This window comes from Leptodactylus fuscus, chromosome 10 (assembly GCF_031893055.1).
Source record: "Leptodactylus fuscus isolate aLepFus1 chromosome 10, aLepFus1.hap2, whole genome shotgun sequence".
Classification (NCBI taxonomy): Eukaryota; Metazoa; Chordata; class Amphibia; order Anura; family Leptodactylidae; genus Leptodactylus; species Leptodactylus fuscus.
The window spans coordinates 69,692,120-69,716,382 of NC_134274.1; positions in this window are offsets into that span (position 1 = coordinate 69,692,120).

Below are 24,263 nucleotides of genomic sequence, written 5' to 3' on the forward strand. Positions count from 1 at the left end.
ACATGTGTCATTTCATGTTAAATTGTGTTCTGGAAGGTAAACGTGTTAAAAACATGCTTGCAGATCCTGAATACTGGGTGGCAACCCTACTTGATCCTCACTTCAGGGATAAAATTCCATCACACCACAGGCTTATAGGGATATCGATATGTATCATCAAAAACTGTTGGACAACTTAATGGACACATTTCCTACAGAAAGCGGTGAGTCAAGATCATCTCCAACTCCTGCACACCTTTCACAACACCGTGGTGGTCCCAGAGACACAAGCACAGCCTGTTACAAGGTAAATGTGAGCATAATGGCTTGGCTGTCTTGGTTGAGGCCTACTACAGCAACATTAAATGTAGAGATATCAGACCGGAGACAGCATTTTTTGTTGCAGGTGCAAGATTATATGAAAATGCACATAGACATCTTACCACAAAGAATCCTTCCTGCTGGATTACTGGGTGTCAAAGATGGAAATGGGGCCTGAACTTGCCCAATATCCCCTGGGGTTACATCCCTGTCCTGCAGCTAGTGTCTTTTCAGAAGGACTGTTCAGCACTGCTGGTAGTGTTGTCACCGAGCTTCGGACAAGACTCTCTGCTACCAATGTCGATCGCCTGAGTTTCATAAAGATGAATGAGTCCCAGATTGACAAGGGCTATAACACACCGTTGGCAGATACGGCATTATAAAGAAGTCAATGTTGTTACAAAAGGTCTCCTTGATTTTCTGTAGCTCCTCCTGCACATAAATAATTTTTTTTTAGGTTACAATTTTTCAGAGGCTCTTGTGCTTCAATTTTTGGACTCCACGCTACTGAAAAAACTATATTTTAAGGCCTATGCTTCCTTGGGGAGAGGTCACTCATATGACTGAGGCTCATGTGCTTCAATTTTTGGACTCCACGCTGTGTAGTGTGAGGGTGTGAACCTAGAGGGCACTATAGAGTGGCCCAAAACAGGGAAAGAAGTCTGGATTCCAGAAGGAGCCCACTCCAAAGAGGAAGGAGGACCAGTTAGAGACAGATAGGCGGTCTGTCCCAAGAGGACTGGATTCCATAAAGGACTTGGTTAAGCTCAGTGTGAGCCGGACTGGTGAGACAAAACCTCAGAGTATCTTGCCCCAAAAGATTAGTCAGGGTTCAAGAAGTGAGGTAGTGCCCTGTGTGTGGGCTAGGCTGTTTGTTGTTTTGTTCCTGTTGTAAGCTGAATAAAGCCACTTATTTTGGATTGTACCACCTGATCGGCTGTTTATTTGGCACCCAGCACCACCAACACCTCTGTAAATCCAGGAACACCACTTACCTTTGAGGCTAAATTACCCCCAATTGTCACATATGGTGCTTCGGATGCAGGCATACAGAGATCCACGCAAGTCCTGGAAGACAAGTGTTTGGTAACTGCAGTATCGCCAAGTGTGAATTGTGGCCTACAGCTGAAGTAAGAAACCCAGGTGGGGTGAGTGGAACAAAATTGCAAACTTGTGAAAGTGAAACTCTGGAAGAGAAATCCAGGGAATGGACTTTGTGTTCACTGTGGCATAGAAGTCTATAAAGTGCTTGCTGATCGCAAGAAAGTAAACTGTGCATAAACTGGATATTGCAAACCGTTTATGTGAATGTGATGCTGTTCAAATTGAAAGTCCAGTGAAAATTTTTGGTGCCGTAACTGTGTTTTCTGCAGAAGACAGAAGAAAATGCTGGTAGCTGTAGTGCCACATGAATAAATTGTTTGGTGAATAAACGTGACTACAGAAGGTAGTGAAGAGTTGCTGCTGGTTGAAGCCAAGGTTGTTGGTGAATATTGTGTTTTCTTGTTCTAAACCATGGGCAAGAAAAAGAAAACTGCAGTTTGTCAGAAAGCAGAAAAGCTGTGCACAGGTGTGATAGTGAAGACGTCTCAAGGCAGAGAGACACAAAACCCGGAATGGAGCCGGTGGAGTGCAAGTAAAGGAAATGAGTTGCATGAGAGTGACTTCGTTTTTTTGAAGCACCTCGGTTCTATGTGTGAATATGTCCCTGCTGACTATATGTCTCATACTGGCAGGGGCGGATCCAGGGCCGGGCGAGCCGGGCAACCGCCCGGGGCCCCGCGGCGCGGCCGGGACCTAACAAAATGGTCCCGGTCGGCATGTCCCGATTCCAACTGAGCTCAGTGTTAAAGCAGGAGCTGACAGCTCCTGCTTTAAACGCCTATGTATTCAGCTCATCGGCGGTAGGACGCCGATGAGCCGAATGCATAGGCGTTTAAAGCCGGAGCTGTCACAGCTCAGCTCCTGCTTTAACGCTGAGCTCCGGCATTTGTAGCTGCGATGTGATGACGTCATCACATCGCGGCTACAATATGTGTATGAAGGAGAGAGCTGCGAGGGAACGAGGAATGGTGTGTGTGTGTGAGAACGGCATGACACTGGGGCAGATGGAGGGGGGAGAATGGCATGACACTGGGGCAGATGGAGGGGGGAGAATGGCATGACACTGGTGCAGATGGAGGGGGGAGAATGGCATGACACTGGGGCAGATGGAGGGGGAGAGAATGGCATGACACTGGGGCAGATGGAGGGGGAGAGAATGGCATGACACTGGGGCAGATGGAGGGGGAGAGAATGGCATGACACTGGGGCAGATGGAGGGGGAGAGAATGGCATGACACTGGGGCAGATGGAGGGGGAGAGAATGGCATGACACTGGGGCAGATGGAGGGGGAGAGAATGGCATGACACTGGGGCAGATGGAGGGGGAGAGAACGGCATGACACTGGGGCAGATGGAGGGGGAGAACGGCATGACACTGGGTGTATATGAAAATGGGGGGGGGGAGATATTTACGGGTGACTGTAGGAGGATTATACTGTGTGGAATCACATGAAAATTGAATGAGAATGGGTGGAGTTAACATAAAAGTGGGCGGGGCCTAATTTGCTGCGGCGCGCTGCACGCGCCGCACATTTTGTTCCCTCTTTCTAGTCTTCAACAGTTGGGAAGTACAGGTTAGAAGTGCCAGACCCCTAGTAAGTAGGGCCCCGCCAAAGTCAATTGCCCAGGGCCCCGCAAAACCTGGATCCGCCACTGCATACTGGAGTGCGTGAAAGTGCCAAAAATAAAAAAAAAACATTATGGTGCAGCAGCTTCAAGATGAGATTAAAACCATCAGATTTGTTTATGAGGATGAAATATCTGATTGGAAATGGCAACTTGAAGTATCTGAAAAATAGAACTTAAAGAAAGAGCTTGAGGCTATAAAGAGTTCATATCCTGGTAATTGTGGCAATGTGGTGCTGGGTTTGCCTGGAATGGACTGTGTCAGTAAGAAGGAGTTTGATAAAATGAAATGGGCTCTAGCTGATAAAGTCCTACAGGGTGTGGAGCAAAAGCAAGTGCTTGAGAAGCAACTGCAGGATGTGAAAGAGCAGCATGTCCAAGACTCCAGTGCCAAGGAGTGTGTTATTGAGAAATTGAGAGAGGAGCTGGAAAGTGCAAAGCGTGACAAAAGTGAATATTTGCACCGTCAGTCAGAATACTTGGAGGCCCAAGTCATGAAGTCTGAAAAACTTCTGGCTGAACTAGCTGATAAAGAGAATGAAGTGGCACAACTAAGGAAGAAGGTGTCTGACCGAGGGGATGAATTACAATCTGTGGTGCAGACATTGCAGTCAGAGCAAAACCTGCATGAACTAAAGCAAGTTCAACTAAATAATGAAGTGATGGAATGGCAGAGCAGAGCTGGTGCTCTGGAGCAAAGAGAAATGGATCTCCATGCAAGAATTTGAAGCCTGCAGAGGGCGCTTACAGAGTGTTATGAAAATAATGAAAAATTGTCTGTTTTGGTGAAAAATAAAGACAGAGTTGATGGAGATGTCGTCTGTCCATGCTCAGAATTTCCAAACCTTACAGGTGAATCACAGCGAAGTGGAGAAAAACCTGAGATCTGTGCAGATAATGTATGAGGACAAAGCCAATGCTTATGACGATCTGGAAAAGGCCAAGAGAGAATTGGAGCTCCAGATAGAAGACATGAGGATACAGTTTGAGGGAAACATGTCTAATTTATCTGCTGAGATTGTAGATTTGAAAATGCTTATTACTAAACTGGAGGTGCAAGTGGAGAAACAGGAGGAAGACCTGCAAGTTGCAATAGTGAAAAATGAGATGGAGACTGTTCAGAAAAATGTGGCATTAAAGAAAGTTCTGGAGCTGGAATCTGAAATTAGTGCGCTACACAAAGCATTGGAAACAGAGAAAGCTACCAGCATACAGTCAATGAAAGGAAAGTGGAATTACAAGATGTATGCAACAATTGATGTTGCAGAATGTGATCTGTATTATGAATGCTTGCAGAAAAAACGCATTACAGAAGTAGACATTGAAATACACATGTTGACTGATTCAACAAAAGCGGAATGTAATCTGTGTTCATCTCCTGGTCTGTGCCTAGATGTTACAGGAGAGCCAAAAAGTCAGACAGACATGAAGGTCCTGTCCAGTGATGGTGATGACAATGATCGGATTATAATGGAGTGGAGTGATTGTGTAAAGCTTCAGGTGTACGGCATAGTTCCCCGGGAAGATGACGCTAAATGGATGATACACAGTTTGTGACACTGCAAGATGGTGAACAGCCAAGTGGTTTGGTAGAACTCAAACCTCCTCAGGTGCTGGTTGTAGTAAGTACTAAAGGAGGACTTCCTGAAAAATAAAAGGTGGCCAAAGAAGGTCCAACTGAAGAAAAGGTTGTTGATGTCACAGGTTATGAAGAGGAACAGCGGAAAGGCCTGCTCTCCAAAGTTAATGTACAGAAAGTAGTTGAGAGTGTGACACCCTCTAGGCCTGCAAGGGTTAAAAAGAAAAGTGTTATTCAAGACAAATTTTGCAGTTCTCCTAGATGGTCAAAACACATGGAAAGCGGCTTTTCTAAGTTCAAATAGGGCTACAAGAGCTGCAAAGTAGCAAATAAAGTGAAGAGTGTTCAAAAGTATGGTACAAGAGTCCGTAAGAAGACTGACCATGGGCATGGTGTCTCAACAAATAACGGGTCTGAGGCCATTGTGAATAAAGGAATTTCTGTACCTATCTCTGACCAAATGTCTGGGGGAGATACCAATGCAGAGATGGAACAATGGTCATTTCCATACAGATGTAAGAGATGGTTAGAAGTCATTATTGATGTTAAATGACGTTATGATGTTAAATGATGATGATGTTAAATGAGCTGTCAGCTCCTGCTTTAACGCTGAGCCCAGTTGGAATCGGGACATGCCGACCGGGACCATTTTGTTAGGTCCCGGCTGCGCCGCGGGGCCCCGCTAAGCGCGGGGCCCCGGGCGGTTGCCCGGCTCGCCCGGCCCTGGATCCGCCCCTGCTAGCCGCTAGCTGGGAGCGCTGACCCCTGCACAACTGGTTACCTCTGGCCTGTTCTGGGCCCTCTCCAGAGTGCTGACTTCCTGCAGATCCATACTCATAACCCTTGGACCTGGAGGCAGATATTCCATTCAGGCAATCTCTGAGTCTCTCCCCATACTAGTCTTGGTATCTGAACCGCTCCCGGTTCACGGATACCACCCTCTATCCAGTCTGAGCGGAGCGGAGACCCTTCCCACACTCATGTCCTGAGCTGGGCCCACCTGTCTACCTCCCCTGAACTGGGTTCCAGCCCTGAGGGTTCGCAACCGGCCGATCAACCCTGGAGGTGGTGGTTCAGAGACCCCATACCGGCAGTCTCTAAGGGTTTCCCCAACACTGCTCACCTGACTGGGAGAGTTCTAGGGGGCTAGTTACCTCCCCCTTTACTTCCTTATACGGGGACAGCTCTGGTTCTGGCACAGGCTTAGTCACCACCTGCCCTCCTTCCCAGATGACTGTCCCCCGGGTCTATGCCCATTACGTAATGTTCCCTTGTGGGTGATAGTGGTACCTTGGGCAAATGACAGAGATCAACATTCCCCAGACCATCCCCCCACAATACGTTGACAGGTAATGCATTCAACACATCAAGGATGACATTGGCATTGATGACATTCCAGTAGCATTTGTTGCGTCACAGCAGGCTACAGTGAAGTTGGCTTGAGACAACACCAGAGAGAGGAGGGCTCAGCCCCCGCAGAGGTGGACGTGTCCGCAGACACAACAGCCCTCACCTCTATCACAGGTGTAAGCACAGCCTCATTAGCATTTCCACTGCACTCTGCTGGTGACATCAGAGGGGGTGGCGCATAGCTAACCTACCCGCTCTGTGCTACAAACTACAGCTTTGCAATAGCATCATCAACATTAACATACGTTGCATGACAACAAGTCACGGTACTCAGTTGTGCACACATCAGAAGGGGTGGCGCATAGCTAACCTACCCGCTCTATGCAACAAACTACATCATTACATTAGCATCCACAACATTAACATACATTGCATCACAATAAGTTGGGGTTACTTCCATCCCATAATGGGACTCCAGGGGCCCTAAGTCGGTCCCCAACAGTTTATCAGCAAGCAGGTGAGACCGCAGCCCCACCTCCCACAGTCCTTTTCCTGCACCCCAGTCCAGAGGAACCCCGAATCCGTATGAACCCGGGTCACAGGTAATCCTGGATGGCATCCAGCCACCCTGTCACAGGCAAAGTCTTTCCAGGGATAATGTCCTCAGAGTCTATGACTTCTGGCCAAGCCAGTGGACAGCTGGCCCCTGAGTCTTTTAGTCCTTGCTTGACTCTTACCCCTCCCCCTCACATGGCAACATCTCACCTGCCTTGCAGAAAATAGATGATGGTGAGATCCAGCTTTGCCTCTCCTTCCAGCTTGGCATCTTTGCAGTTTGGCTCCTCCCCCGGTCTCTGGCCTCCAGGTGGCCGCATGGCAATCTGCAAACTGTACAGCTTGGACTGTTGTTTGGCTCCTGGGCACACACAAACTGGGGAACATCCAAAAGGAAAACATGGAGGAACTGGTCTTTAATCACAAGATCCACAAGGTCCACAAACTTGGTAACAGTAACTCCAATCCATGGCTAGAAGGTAGTCCGTAAGTTGTCCACAACAATGGCATAGCTGTCTGTGGCATCCAGCCGGATGCTGTTGAACTTTCTGCAGTACAACTCCGGAATGAGGTTGTACTTCTTTGAGGAGGGTTGCCTTAATGATATTACAGTCCACATCAGCCTCAGATGGTAGGCCAACGAATACTTCCGGGGCATTGCCTTTTAACCCTGGAGTCAGGTATCGTGCCCTCTCAGCTTGACGCTCTGCAGCTTAGTGCAACTCGAGGATCAACTGCATGCGAGCAGTAGTGTCACTAGGGCACAATTGTTACAGGCCCAGTTGCAAATACAAGTCCATTCCTTTCAGAGACCTGGGCACATGGTCCTCTGTAGAACTTTCCTCAATATCTTGCACAGCTGCTTCTGTCTGCTCACCAGCCATCTGCTGGAAAGTCTTGCAGACTAGGAGATAGGATAGACAAAGAGAGAGTAGGAAAGAACACTGAATCACACTTTCACCATATATACAGCTTGTCCTAGTACCGGGCTCAACTCATAGGCTTGTAGCAACAATCCCCAATGCTTGAGTTATAACGAACCCACAACACTGTTTATCCTATATCCCACTGCTGCCACCAATGTGACGTATCGCGCCGTTCCGCCCCGGGCCTCTGGCCCCCAAGGCGCGAGGACTCCGGCCTCCACCTCAGCCACCTGGCCGCAGCCGCTGGACCACCCGGCCTTTGCCGCAGGCGGAACCCGCGATCGTCTTCTAAACTATACCGTCCGCTCCCACAAACCCAGAGAGAGGACCGGGCCTTATAGGATAATACGAGAAGAGCCTTCTAAAGTTTTAAAGTTTTATTAACCCAAGATGGTCGATACTAGGTCAACCATAAATATATATAAAGATATACCCTGGCGGTCACAAGCTTATACGGTTACAGAGAAGGTATGTTACAGTGCAGTAAGATAAAACAGATTAAAGAGATTAGAAACAGTCCTTAGGCACCTGGCGATTCCGCAGCCAACGCATGGCACCCACAAGGCAGGAAATAATGTCCATTAAAGTCTCTGGTGGGGGCACCCGCAGCACCTCCCCCACATAGCATATAGCAATAAAGAGAGTTTTTCCATACCGATGTAAAAAGTCCATAGTCCATAAATCCATGATCAGATAGGAGTTACATCATAGTCCTCATAATTCCATAAATCCATTAGCGTTAAAGGAGTACATGGTTCTCTTTCAAAGTCCCTCAGCCGCATGGCATTCTTTGTCTCTCAGCACATGGCCCCTTCTGCCCCGCCCTTCCCCTCAGCAAGGGGGGAGGGGGCCACACACAGAGCCAACTTGCTCACATGTGTCCAGATGAGAAGAACAAGAACAACCAGCTCCGCCCCAGGTCAATCTTATATTGACCCTGGGCTCCACCCTGAAATGACATCATCAGGGCTTTTGGACCACCCTCGATCTTGGCAATCAAATAACTATAAATGGTCATAATTCCTCATCACATGATCATACGGTCAAACAAGTGGCATGTCTTTGCTCACCGCAAGTTTCCCAACACATTGACACCAAACCTGATAACTCAATACCCTTTGAATAACGAGCACTGGGCCTGGGCTCTTCCCAGGCCCGTAGGCTTAAAGTTTTTGGGTTAAAAACGTGCGTTTCACTACTACGCATCAGAAGATCTAATTGTCATAATGGTAACAGCTTTCCCTGGCGCAATATCATCATAAAACCATAACTGTTTGAAGTTATCCAGGTAGTCAGGTTGTCTGCTCACATGTGTTAGAACTTTCAGAGCCAGGATGGCCCCCTGCTAAGAATCAAGGAAGTTAGCACAGATATGTTAATGACATGCCTAGGGTGAGACAATGGCTTTTGATCTTGGCAACTGGCCACAGATAATTAGTTTTGGCCATTCCTCACACTGATCCAATACATGGATAATCATATATATAGCTGAGAATCATGATTGGGGTCCGATTCATCACACTGATACAATACATAGATAGTTATAAATATAGCTGAGAATCATGATTGAGGGCCAGTTCATCACACTTCTGATGAAGGGTTCAATGGTGAACACATATAAAAGCGGTCTCAAAGGACAGCCCTGTCACAAGTGGGAAAGACTCTGCCCCGGGATATAGTGTCTGCAGTAACTGAACAAACCTCCCAGGTAGACCGTACCTCAGGAGGAACAACCACAAGTACTCGTGATTCACTCTGTAGCATTAGCCTGATCTAGGAATAGCAGGTACCCCTTCCGCCATCCTGCCCAGCTCTTCTCAACGGCCTCCCTGACACTCAGGACAGCACTTAAGGTGTTTCGACCAGGAACAGAACAGTGCTGAGCCAGCAAAAGGAGTCGGGGTGCAAACTTCACCAGCTTATTAAACAGCACCTTAACCGAGGGTGCGTGGCTAGCACTCACACTGATCGGTTGCATGTGAGCTGAGCTCTAACTGAGACCTACCTTATCCTGCCGATATTCTCGCTGTACTGGCCCACTGGTGTCTCAGGATCACCCCTGCTAACTCTTGTTTCTTCCCTGGGGACATGAATCTGGAGGAAGAGATGGGGGGGCATGAATCTGGGGGCAGAGATGTGGGGACAAGAATCTGGGGGCGGAGGTGGGGGGGCGTGAATCTGGGGGCAGAGATAGGGGGGGCGTGAATCTGGGGGCAGAGATGGGGGAATGTGAATCTGGGGGCAGAGATAGGGGGGACGTGAATCTGGGGGCAGAGATGGGGGGAATGTGAATCTGGGGGCAGAGATGAAGGGGACGTGAATCTGGGGGCAGAGATGAAGGGGACATGAATCTGGGGGCAGAGGTGCGGGGTACATGAATCTGGGGGCAGAGATGGGGGGACATGAATCTGTTGGCAGAGATGGGGGGACATGGATCTGGGGGCAGAGATGGGGGGGCATGAATCTGTGAGCAGAGATGGGGGGACATGAATCTGGGGGCAGAGATGGGGGGACATAAATCAGAGGGCAGAGATGGTGGGGACATGAATCTTGGGGCAGAGATTGCAGGGACATAAATCTGGGGGCAGAGATACGGGGGACATGAATCTGGGGGAAGAGATGGGGGGACATGAATCTGGGAACAGAGATGGCGGAGGACATGAATCTGGGGGCAGAGATGGGGGGATATCAATCTGGGGCAGAGATGGGGGGACATGAATCTGGGGGCAGAGATGGGAGATATCAATCTGGGGCAGAGATGGGGGGACATGAATCTGGGGGCAAAGAATGGGGGGACATGAATCTGAGGGCAGAGATGGGGGGACATGAATCTGGGGGAAGAGATGGGGGGACATGAATCTGGGGGTAGAGAATGCGGGGACATGAATCTGGGGCAGAGATGGGGGAACATGAATCTGGGGGCAGAGATGGGGGGACATGGATCTGGGGGTAGAGATGGGGGAACATGAATCTGGGGAAGAGATAGGGAAATGGATCTGGGAGCAGAGATACGGGGGACATGAATCTGGGACGAGAGATGGGGGGGACATAAATCTGGGGGGACATGAATCTGGTGGCAGAGATGGGGGGACATGAATCTGGGGTCAGTGATGGGGGTCATGAAACTAGGGGCAGAGATGGGGGGACATGAATCTGGGGGCAGAGATGGGGGGACATGAATCTGGGGGCAGAGATGGGGGACATGAATCTGAAGGGGGACATGAATCTGGGCGCAGAGATGGTTGGGACATGAATCTGGGGGAAGAGATGGGGTCATGAATCTGGGGGGGACATGAATCTGAGGGCAGAGATGGGGGGACATGAATCTGGGAGCAGTGATGGCGGGTCATGAATCTGGGGGGACATGAATTTAGGGGCAGAGATGGAGGACATGAATCTGGAGGCGGAGATGGGGGGACATGAATCTGGGGGGGACATGAATCTTAGGGTAGAGATGGGGGAACATGAACCTGGGGGCAGAGATGAGGGGACATGAATTTGGGGGCAGAGATGTGGGGACATAAATCGGGGGGGACATGAATCTGGGTGCAGAGATGGGGGGACATGAATCTGGGGGCAGTGATGGGGGAAATGAATCTGGGGCAGAGTTGGGGGGGAAATGAACCTGGGGGCAAAAATAGGGGGACATGAATCTGGGGGGGGACATGAATCTGGGGACAGAGATGGAGGGACATGAATCTTGGGGCAGAGATGGGGGACATAAATCTGGGGGAAACATGAATCTTGGGCAGAAATGGGGGGGACATGAATCTGGGAGGGGACATGAATCTGGGGGTAAAGAAGGGGGGGCAAGAAACTGGGGGGACATGAATCTGGGGGCAGAGATGGGGGGGACATGAATTTGGGGGCAGAGATGGGGGACATGAATCTGGGGGAAGCATGAATCTAAGGACAGAGATGGGGGGACATGAATCTGGGGGCAGAGATGGGGGACATAAATCTGAGGGGGGACATGAATCTGGGAGCAGGGATGTAGGGGACATGAATCTGGGGCAGAACTGGGGGGGACATGAATCTGGGGGCAGAGATGGGGGGACTTGAATCTGGTGGAAGAAATTGCGGACATGAATCTGGGGGTGGACATGAATCTAAGGGACGAGATAGGAAGGACATGAATCTTGGGGGGTACATGAATCTGGGAGCAGAGATGGGGGGGACATGAATCTGGGGGAAGAGATGGGGTGACATGAATCTGGGGGGACATGAATCTGGGGCAGAGATGTGGTGACATAAATCGGGGGGGGGACATGAATCTGGGGGCAGAGATGGGGGACATGAATCTGGGGGAAGAGATAGGGGACATGCATCTGGGGGAAGAGATGGGAGGGACATGAACCTGGAGGCAGAAATGGGGGGACATGAATCTGGGGGCAGAGATGGGAGGGACATGAATCTGGGGGCAGAGATGGGGGGAACATGAATCTGGGGGAAGAGTAGGGGAGGAAATGAACCTGGGGCAGAGATGGGGGGACATGAGTCTGTGAGGGACATGAATCTGGGAACAGAGATTGGGGGAACATGATTCGGGGGGGGACATGAATCTGGCGGTAGAGATGGGGGGACATGAATCTGGGGGCAGACATGGGAAGGACATGAATCTGGGGGGGGCATGTATTTAGGGGCAGAGATGGGGGACATGAATCTGGGGGCAGAGATGGGGGGACATGAGTCTGGGGGGGACATGAATCTGGGGGCAGAGATGGGGGGACATGAATCTGGGGGCAGAGATTGGGGACATGAATCTGGGGGGGGGGGCATGAATCTGGGGGAAGAGAAGGTTGGGACGTGAATCTGGGGGCAGAGATGGGGGGGGACATGGATCTGGGGGGGGGGGGGGAGAATCCCAAAATTCTCTTCAGCATGGATGCCCCTATAGTACTGAGCTCAATATTCCATACAAATATTCCTGTACAAACTTGTGTGGTAGTCCTCTCCTCAGCATGGACATCTTTGTCTGTCAGCATCCTGTCATGGTTCTAGTGATGTCATAATGGTCTTGGAATTCCAATGCAAAAGGTCAACCTCATTTGCATATGTCACTGTACAAACTTGTGTGATAGTCCTCTCCTCAGCATGGAGATCTTCTTCTGTCACCATTCTCTGAGAGATGGGGGGACATGAGTCTGGGGGGGGCACATGAGTCTGGGGGGGACATGAATCGGGGGGCAGAGATGGGGGATATGAATCTGGATGCAGAGATAAGGGGGGCATGAATCTGGGGGACATGAATCTGGGGGCAGAGATGGGGGGACATGAATCTGGGAGCAGAGATGGGGGACATGAATCTTGGGGGGGACATGAATCTGGGGGCAGAGATGGGGGGACATGAATCTGGGGGGGGATATTAATCTGGGGGCGGAGAAGGTTGGGACTTGAATCTGGGGGCACAGATGGGGGGGACATTGATCTGGGGGGGAGAATCCCAAAATTCTCCTCAGCATGGACGCCTCTGTAGTACTGACCTCAATATTCCACACTATACAAACTTGTGTGGTAGTCCTCTCCTCAGCATGGACATCTTTGTCAGCATCCTGTCATGGTTCTAGTGATGTCATAATGGTCTTGGAATTCCAATGCAAAAGGTCAACCTCATTTGCATATGTCACTGTACAAACTTGTGTGGTAGTCCTCTCCTCAGCATGGAGATCTTCGTCTGTCACCATTCTCTGAGAGATGGGGGTGCATGAGTGGGGGGGGCATGAATAGGGGGGCAGAGATGGGGGGACATGAATCTGGGGAAGAGATAGGGGGGACATATCTCTGGGGGCAGAGATAGGGGGGACATATGTCTGGGGGCAGAGATGGGGGGACATGAATCTGAGGGGGGACATGAATCTGGGGGCAGAGATGGTTGAGACATGAATCTGGGGGAAGAGATGGGGGACATGAATCTGGGGGGACATGAATCTGGGGGCAGAGATGGGGGACATGAATCTGGGAGCAGTGATGGGGGGTCATGAATCTGGGGGGACATGAATTTAGGGGCAGAGAAGGGGGGACATGAATCTGGGGGCAGAGATGGGGGGGACATGAATCTGGGGGCAGAGATGGGGGGACATGAATCTGGGGGCAGAGATGGGGGACATGAATTTGAGGGGGGACATGAATCTGGGGGCAGAGATGGTTGGGACTTGAATATGGGGGAAGAGATGGGGACATGAATCTGGGGCACATGAATCTGGGGGCAGAGATGGGGGGACATGAATCTGGGAGCAGTGATGGGGGGTCATGAATCTGGGGGGACATGAATTTAGGGGCAGAGATGGGGGGACATGAATCTGGGGGCAGAGATGGGGGAAATGAATCTGGGGGCAGAGCTGGGGGGACATGAACCTGGGGGCAGAAATGGGGGGACATGAATCTGGGGGGGAGGGACATGAATCTGGGGACTGAGATGGAGGGATATGAGTCTTGGGGCAGAGATGGGGGACATAAATCTGGGGGGGACATGAATCTGGGGGCAGAAATGGGGGGGACATGAATCTGGGAGGGGACATGAATCTGGGCGTAAAGAAGGGGGGGCAAGAAACTGGGGGGACATGAATCTGGGGGGCAGAGATGGGGGGGGGACATGAACCTGGGGGCAGAGATGGGGACATCAATCTGGAGGGGGACATGAATCTGAGGACAGAGATGGGGGACATAAATCTGAGGGCAGAAATGGGGGAAATGAATCTGGAGGCAGAGATGGGGACATAAATCTGAAGGGGGACATGAATCTGGGGGCATGGATGTAGGGGACATATATCTGGGGGCAGAACTGGGGGGGGAAATGAATCTGGGGGCAGTAATGGGGGGTCATTAATCTGGGGGCAGAGATGGGGGGACTTGAATCTGGTGGAATAAATTGGGGACATGAATCTGGGGGTGGACATGAATCTGGGGGACGAGGTGGAAAGGACATGAATCTTGGGGGGTACATGAATCTGGGGGCAGAGATGGAGGGGACATGAATCTAGAGGCAGAGATGGGGTGACATGAATCTGGGGGGGACATGAATCTGGGGCAGAGATGTGGTGACATAAATGGGGGGGACATGAATCTGGGGGCAGAGATGGGGGGACATGAATCTGGGGGAAGAGATGGGGGACATGAATCTGGGGGCAGAGATGGGGGGGACATGAACCTGGAGGCAGAAATGGGGGGACATGAATCGGGGGGGCATGAATCTGGGGGAAGAGATGGGGGAACATGAATCTGAGGACAGAGATGGGGGGACATGAAACTGGGGGCAGAGATGGGGGACATAAATCTGAGGGGGGACATGAATCTGGGGGCAGGGATGTAGGGGACATGAATCTGGGGGCAGAACTGGGGGGGACATTAATCTGGGGGCAGTAATGGGGGGTCATTAATCTGGGGGCAGAGATGGGGGGACTTGAATCTGGTGGAAGAAATTGGGGACATGAATCTGGGGGTGGACACGAATCTAAGGGACGAGATAGGAAGGACATGAATCTTGGGGGGTACATGAATCTGGGAGCAGAGATGGGGGGACATGAATCTGGGGGAAGAGATGGGGTGACATGAATCTGGGGGGACATGAATCTGGGGCAGAGATGTGGTGACATAAATCGGTGGGGGACATGAATCTGGGGGCAGAGATGGGGGACATGAATCTGGGGGAAGAGATGGGGGACATGAATCTGGGGGCAGAGATGGGGGGACATGAATCTGGGGGCAGAGAATGCGGGGACATGAATCTGGGGGGCAGAGATGGGGGAACATGAATCTGGGGGCAGAGATGGGGGGACATGGATCTGGGGGTAGAGATGGGGAGAACATGAATCTGGGGGAAGAGATGGGGAAATGGATCTGGGAGCAGAGATACGGGGGACATGAATCTGGGACGAGAGATGGGGGGACATAAATCTGGGGGTCATGAATCTGGTGGCAGAGATGGGGGGACATGAATCTGGGGTCAGTGATGGGGGTCATGAATCTAGGGGCAGAGATGGGGGGACATGAATCTGGGGGCAGAGATGGGGGGACATGAATCTGGGGGCAGAGATGGGGGACATGAATCTGAGGGGGGACATGAATCTGGGCGCAGAGATGGTTGGGACATAAATCTGGGGGAAGAGATGGGGGTCATGAATCTGGGGGGGACATGAATCTGAGGGCAGAGATGGGGGGACATGAATCTGGGAGCAGTGATGGCGGGTCATGAATCTGGGGGGACATGAATTTAGGGGCAGACATGGGGGACATGAATCTGGAGGCAGAGATGGGGGGACATGAATCTGGGGGCAGAGATGGGGGGACATGAATCTGGGGGACGAGATGGGGGGACATGAATCTGGGGGGGACATGAATCTGAGGGCAGAGATGGGGGGACATGAATCTGGGAGCAGTGATGGCGGGTCATGAATCTGGGGGGACATGAATTTAGAGGCAGACATGGGGGACATGAATCTGGAGGCAGAGATGAGGGAACATGAACCTGGGGGCAGAGATGAGGGGACATGAATTTAGGGGCAGAGATGGGGGGACATAAATCTGGGGGGGACATGAATCTGGGAGCAGAGATGGGGGGCATGAATCTGGGGGCAGTGATGGGGGAAATGAATCTGGGGCAGAGTTGGGGGGGAAATGAACCTGGGGCAAAAATGGGGGGACATGAATCTGGGGGGACACATGAATCTGGGGACAGAGATGGAGGGACATGAATCTTGGGGCAGAGATGGGGGGACATAAATCTGGGGGAAACATGAATCTGGGGGCAGAAATGGGGGGGACATGAATCTGAGAGGGGACATGAATCTGGGGGTAAAGAAGGGGGGGGCAAGAAACTGGGGGGACATGAATCTGGGGGCAGAGATGGGGGGACATGAATTTGGGGGCAGAGATGGGGACATAAATCTGAGGGGGGACATGAATCTGGGGGCAGAGATGGGGGACATAAATCTGAGGGGGGACATGAATCTGGGGGCAGGGATGTAGGGGACATGAATCTGGGGGCAGAACTGGGGGGGACATGAATCTGGGGGCAGTAATGGGGGGTCATTAATCTGGGGCAGAGATGGGGGGACTTGAATCTGGTGGAAGAAATTGCAGACATGAATCTGGGGGTGGACATGAATCTAAGGGACGAGATAGGAAGGACATGAATCTTGGGGGGTACATGAATCTGGGAGCAGAGATGGGGGGACATGAATCTGGGGGAAGAGATGGGGTGACATGAATCTGGGGGGACATGAATCTGGGGCAGAGATGTGGTGACATAAATCGGGGGGACATGAATCTGGGGGCAGAGATGGGGGACATGAATCTGGAGGAAGAGATGGGGGGACATGAATCTGGGGGAAGAGATGGGAGGGACATGAACCTGGAGGCAGAAATGGGGGGACATGAATCTGGGGGAGGAGATAGGGGGGACATGAATCTGGGGGCAGAGATGGGGGGACATGAATCTGGGGGCAGAGATTGGGGACATGAATCTGGGGGGGGCATGAATCTGGGGGAAGAGATGGGGGACATGAATCTGGGGGGACAAGAATCTGGGGGCGGAGAAGGTTGGGACGTGAATCTGGGGGCAGAGATGGGGGGGGGGACATGGATATGGGGGGGGGAGAATCCCAAAATTCTCTTCAGCATGGATGCCCCTATAGTACTGAGCTCAATATTCCATACGCATATTCCTGTACAAACTTGTGTGGTAGTCCTCTCCTCAGCATGGTCATCTTTGTCTGTCACCATCCTATCATCATGTTCTAGTGATGTGATAATGGTCTTGGAATTCCAATGCAAAAGGTCAACCTCATTTGCATATGTCACTGTACAAACCTGTGTGGTAGTCCTATCCTCAGCATGGAGATCTTCGTCTATCACCATTCTCTGAGAGATGGGGGGACATGAGTCGGGGGGGGGGGACATAAGTCTGGGGGGGACATGAATCGGGGGGCAGAGAAGGGGGGATATGAATCTGGATGCAGAGATAGGGGGGCATGAATCTGGGGGACATGAATCTGGGGGCAGAGATGGGGGGACATGAATCTGGGGGCAGAGATGGGGGACATGAATCTTGGGGGGGACATGAATCTGGGGGCAGAGATGGGGGGACATGAATCTGGGGTGGACATTTATTTGGGGGCGGAGAAGGTTGGGACTTGAATCTGGGGGCACAGATGGGGGGGACAATGATCTGGGGGGGAGAATCCCAATATTCTCCTCAGCATGGACGCTTCTGTAGTACTGAGCTCAATATTCCACACTGTACAAACTTGTGTGGTAGTCCTCTCCTCAGCATGGACATCTTTGTCTGTCAGCATCCTGTCATGGTTCTAGTGATGTCATAATGGTCTTGGAATTCCAATGCAAAAGGTCAACCTCATTTGCATATGTCACTGTACAAACTTGTGTGGTAGTCCTCTCCTCAGCATGGAGATCTTCTTCTTTCACCATTCTCTGAGAGATGGGGGGACATGAGTCTGGAGGGGGGACATGAGTCTGGGGGGGACATGAATCGGGGGGCAGAGATGGGGGATATGAATCTGGATGCAGAGATAGGGGGGCATGAATCTGGGGGACATGAATCTGGGGGCAGAGATGGGGGGGACATGAATCTGAGGGGGGACATGAATCTGGGGGCAGAGATGGTGGGACATGAATCTGGGGGAAGAGATGGGGGACATGAATCTGGGGGGACATGAATCTGGGGGCAGAGATGGGGGGACATGAATCTGGGAGCAGTGATGGGGGATCATGAATATGGGGGGACATGAATTTAGGGGCAGAGATGGGGGAACATGAATCTGGGGGCAGAGATGGGGGAGACATGAATCTGGGGGCAGAGATGGGGGACATGAATCTGGGGGCAGAGATGGTTGGGACATGAATATGGGGGAAGAGATGGGGACATGAATCTGGGGGGACATGAATCTGGGGGCAGAGATGGGGGGACATGAATCTGGGGGTGACATTTATCTGGGGGCGGAGAAGGTTGGGACTTGAATCTGGGGGCACAGATGGGGGGGACAATGATCTGGGGGGAGAATCCCAATATTCTCCTCAGCATGGACTCCTCTGTAGTACTGAGCTCAATATTCCACACTGTACAAACTTGTGTGGTAGTCCTCTCCTCAGCATGGACATCTTTGTCTGTCAGCATCCTGTCATGGTTCTAGTGATGTCATAATGGTCTTGGAATTCCAATGCAAAAGGTCAACCTCATTTGCATATGTCACTGTACAAACTTGTGTGGTAGTCCTCTCCTCAGCATGGAGATCTTCTTCTGTCACCATTCTCTGAGAGATGGGGGCACATGAGTTTGGGGGGGACATGAATCGGGGGGCAGAGATGGGGGATATGAATCTGGATGCAGAGATAGGGGGGGCATGAATCTGGGGGACATGAATCTGGGGGCAGAGATGGGGGGACATGAATCTGAGGGGGGACATGAATCTGGGGGCAGAGATGGTTGGGACATGAATCTGGGGGAAGAGATGGGGGACATGAATCTGGGGGGACATGAATCTGGGGGCAGAGATGGGGGACATGAATCTGGGAGCAGTGATGGGGGGTCATGAATCTGAGGGGACATGAATTTAGGGGCAGAGATGGGGGAACATGAATCTGGGGGCAGAGATGGGGGGGACATGAATCTGGGGGCAGAGATGGGGGGACATGAATCTGGGGACAGAGATGGGGGACATGAATCTGAGGGGGGACATGAATCTGGGGGCAGAGATGGTTGGGACATGAATATGGGGGAAGAGATGGGGACATGAATCTGGGGGGACATGAATCTGGGGGCAGAGATGGGGGGGCATGAATCTGGGGGAACATGAATTTAGGGGCAGAGGTGGGGGGACATGAATCTGGGGGGACATGAATCTGGGGGCAGAGATGGTGGGGACATGAATCTGGGGGCAGAGATGGGGGGACATGAATCTGGGGGCAGAGATGGGGGACATGAATCTGAGGGGGGACATGAATCTGGGGGCAGAGATGGTTGGGACATGAATCTGGGGGAAGAGATGGGGGTCATGAATTTGGGGGGACATGAATTTAGGGGCAGAGATGGGGGAACATGGATCTGGGGGCAGAGATGGGGGGGACATGAATCTGGGGGCAGAGATGGGGGGACATGAATCTGGGGGCAGAGATGGGGGACATCAATCTGAGGGGGGACATGAATCTGGGGGCAGAGATGGTTGGGACATGAATATGGGGGAAGAGATAGGGGGGACATGAATCTGGGGGGACATGAATCTGGGGCAGAGATGGGGGGACATGAATCTGGGGAGGACATTTATCTGGGGGCGTTGAAGGTTGGGACTTGAATCTGGGGGCACAGATGGGGGGGACAATGATCTGGGGGGGAGAATCCCAAAATTCTCCTCAGCATGGACGCCTCTGTAGTACTGAGCTCAATATTCCACACTGTACAAACTTGTGTGGTAGTCCTCTCCTCAGCATGGACATCTTTGTCTGTCAGCATCCTGTCATGGTTCTAGTGATGTCATAATGGTCTTGGAATTCCAATGCAAAAGGTCAACCTCATTTGCATATGTCACTGTATAAACTTGTGTGGTAGTCCTCTCCTCAGCATGGAGATCTTCTTCTGTCACCATTCTCTGAGAGATGGGGGGACATGAGTCTGGGGGGGACATGAATCGGGGGGCAGAGATGTGGGGGACATGAATCTGAGGGGGGACAGGAATCTGGGGGCAGAGATGTTTGGGACATGAATCTGGGGGAAGAGATGGGGGACATGAATCTGGGGGGACATGAATCTGGGGGCAGAGATGGGGGGACATTAATCTGGGAGCAGTGATGGGGGGTCATGAATCTGGGGGGACATGAATTTAGGGGCAGAGATGGGGGAACATGAATCTGGGGGCAGAGATGGGGGGACATGAATCTGGGGGCAGAGATGGGGGGACATGAATCTGGGGGCAGAGATGGGGGACATGAATCTGAGGGGGGACATGAATCTGGGGGCAGAGATGGTTGGGACATGAATATGGGGGAAGAGATGGGGACATGAATCTCGAAGGGACATAAATCTGGGGGCCGAGATGGGGGGACATGAATCTGGGGGAACATGAATTTAGGGGCAGAGATGGGGGGACATGAATCTGGGGAGACATGAATCTGGGGGCAGAGATGGGGGGACATGAATCTGGGAGCAGTGATGGGGGTCATGAATCTGGCGGGACATGAATTTAGGGGCAGAGATGGGGGGACATGAATCTGGGGACAGAGGCGGGGGGACATGAATCTGGGGGCAGAGATGGGGGACATGAATCTGGGGCAGAGATGGGGGACATGAATCTGAGGGGGGACATGAATCTGGGGGCAGAGATGGTTGGGACATGAATATGGGGGAAGAGATGGGGACATGAATCTGGGGGGACATGAATCTGGGGGCAGAGATGGGGGGACATGAATCTGGGGGGACATGAATTTAGGGGCAGTGATGGGGGAACTTGAATCTGGGGGGACATGAATCTGGGGGCAGAGATGGGGGGACATGAATCTGGGAGCAGTGATGGGGGGTCATGAATCTGGGGGGACATGAATTTAGCGGCAGAGATGGGGGGACATGAATCTGGGGGCAGAGATGGGGGGGGACATGAATCTGGGGGCAGAGATGGGGGGACATGAATCTGGGGGCAGAGATGGGGGACATGAATCTGAGGGGGGACATGAATCTGGGGGCAGAGATGGTTGGGACATGAATATGGGGGAAGAGATGGGGACATGAATCTGGGGGGACATGAATCTGGGAGCAGTGATGGGGGTCATGAATCTGGGGGGACATGAATTTAGGGGCAGAGATGGGGGGACATGAATCTGGGGGGACATGAATCTGGGGGCAGAGATGGGGGGAAATGAATCTGGGGGCAGAGCTGGGGGGACATGAACCTGGGGGCAGAAATGGGGGGACATGAATCTGGGGGAGGGACATGAATCTGGGGACTGAGATGGAGGGATATGAGTCTTGGGGCAGAGATGGGGGACATAAATCTGGGGGGGACATGAATCTGGGGGCAGAAATGGGGGCGACATGAATCTGGGAGGGGACATGAATCTGGGCGTAAAGAAGGGGGGGCAAGAAACTGGGGGGACATGAATCTGGGGGGCAGAGATGGGGGGACATGAACCTGGGGGCAGAGATGGGGACATGAATCTGGGGGGGACATGAATCTGAGGACAGAGATGGGGGACATGAATCTGGGGGGGACATGAATCTGAGTGCAGAAATGGGGGACATGAATCTGGAGGCAGAGATGGGGGACATAAATCTGAAGGGGGACATGAATCTGGGGGCATGGATGTAGGGGACATATATCTGGGGGCAGAACTGGGGGGAAATGAATCTGGGGCAGTAATGGGGGGTCATTAATCTGGGGGCAGATATGGGGGGACTTGAATCTGGTGGAAGAAATTGGGGACATGAATCTGGGGGTGGACATGAATCTGGGGGACGAGATGGGAAGGACATGAATCTTGGGGGGTACATGAATCTGGGGGCAGAGATGGGGGGACATGAATCTAGAGGCAGAGATGGGGTGACATGAATCTGGGGGGGACCTGAATCTAGGAACAGAGATTGGGGAGACAAGATTCGGGGGGGGGGGGGGGGACACACATGAATCTGGTGGAAGAGATAGGGGGACATGAATCTGGGGGCAGAGATGGAAAGGACATGAATCTGGGGGGACATGTATTTAGGGGCGGAGATGGGGGACATGAATCTGGGGGCAGAGATGGGGGTACATGAGTCTGGGGGGACATTAATCTGGGGGCAGAGATGGGGGGACATGAATCTGGGGGAAGAGATGGGGGGACATGAATCTGGGGGCAGAGATGGGGGGACATGAACCTGGAGGCAGAAATGGGGGGGGCATGAATCTGGGGGAAGAGATGGGGGAACATGAATCTGAGGACAGAGATGGGGGGTCATGAATCTGGGGGCAGAGATGGGGGACATAAATCTGAGGGGGGACATGAATCTGGGGGCAGGGATGTAGGGGACATGAATCTGGGGACAGAACTGTGGGGGACATGAATCTGGGGGCAGTAATGGGGGGTCATTAATCTGGGGGCAGAGATGGGGGGACTTGAATCTGGTGGAAGAAATTGGAGACATGAATCTGGGGGTGGACATGAATCTAAGGGACGAGATAGGAAGGACATGAATCTTGGGGGGTACATGAATCTGGGAGCAGAGATGGGGGGACTTGAATCTGGGGGAAGAGATGGGGTGACATGAATCTTGGGGGACATGAATCTGGGGCAGAGATGTGGTGACATATATCGGTGGGGGACATGAATCTGGGGGCAGAGATGGGGGACATGAATCTGGGGGAAGAGATGGGGGGACATGAATCTGGGGGCAGAGATGGGAGGGACATGAACCTGAAGGCAGAAATGGGGGGACATGATTCTGGGGGAAGAGATGGGAAGGACATGAACCTGGAGGCAGAAATGGGGGGACATGAATGGGGGGGGCATGAATCTGGGAGAAGAGATGGGGGATCATGAATCTGGGGGCAGAGTAGGGATTGAAATGAACCTGGGGGCAGAGATGGGGGGACATGAGTCTTGGAGGGACATGAATCTGTGTGGGGAATTGTGTGGCAGTCCTCTCCTCAGCAGATCTTCATCTGTCACCATCCTCTGAGAGATGGGGGGACATGAGTCTGGGGGGACGACATTAATCGGGGGGCAGAGATGGGGGGACATGAATCTGGGGCAGAGATGGGGGGATATAAATCAGAGGGCAGTGATGGTGGGGACATGAATCTTGGGGCAGAGATTGCAGGGACATAAATCTGGGGGCAGAGATACGGGGGACATGAATCTGGGGGAAGAGATGGGGGGACATGAATCTGGGGGCAGAGATGGGGGGATATCAATCTGGGGCAGAGATGGGGGGACATGAATCTGGAGGCAAAGAATGGGGGGACATGAATCTGGGGGCAGAGATGGGGGGACATGAATCTGGGGGCAGAGAATGGGGGGACATGAATCTGGGGGCAGAGATGGGGGAACATGAATCTGGGGGCAGAGATGGGGGGACATGGATCTGGGGGTAGAGATGGGGGAACATGAATCTGGGGGAAGAGATGGGGGAAATGGATCTGGGAGCAGAGATGCGGGGGACATGAATCTGGGACGAGAGATGGGTGACATAAATCTGGGGGGACATGAATCTGGGGGCAGAGATGGGGGGACATGAATCTGAGGTTAGTGATGGGGGTCATGAATCTAGGGGCAGAGATGGGGGGACATGAATCTGGGGGCAGAGATGGGGGGACATGAATCTGGGGGCAGAGATGGGGGACATGAATCTGAGGGGGGACATGAATCTGGGCGCAGAGATGGTTGGGACATGAATCTGGGTGAAGAGATGGGGGTCATGAATCTGGGGGGGACATGAATCTGAGGGCATAGATGGGGGGACATGAATCTGGGAGCAGTGATGGCGGGTCATGAATCTGGGGGGACATGAATTTAGGGGCAGAGATGGGGGACATGAATCTGGAGGCAGAGATGGGGGGACATGAATCTGGGGGCAGAGATGGCGGGACATGAATCTGGGGGACGAGATGGGGGGACATGAATCTGGAGGGGACATGAATCTGGGGTATAGATAGGGGGACATGAATCTGGGGGGGGACATGAATCTTAGGGTAGAGATGGGGGAACATGAACCTGGGGGCAGAGATGAGGGGACATGAATTTGGGGGCAGAGATGGGGGGGACATAAATCTGGGGGGGACATGAATCTGGGTGCAGAGATGGGGGGACATGAATCTGGGGCAGTGATGGGGGAAATGAATCTGGGG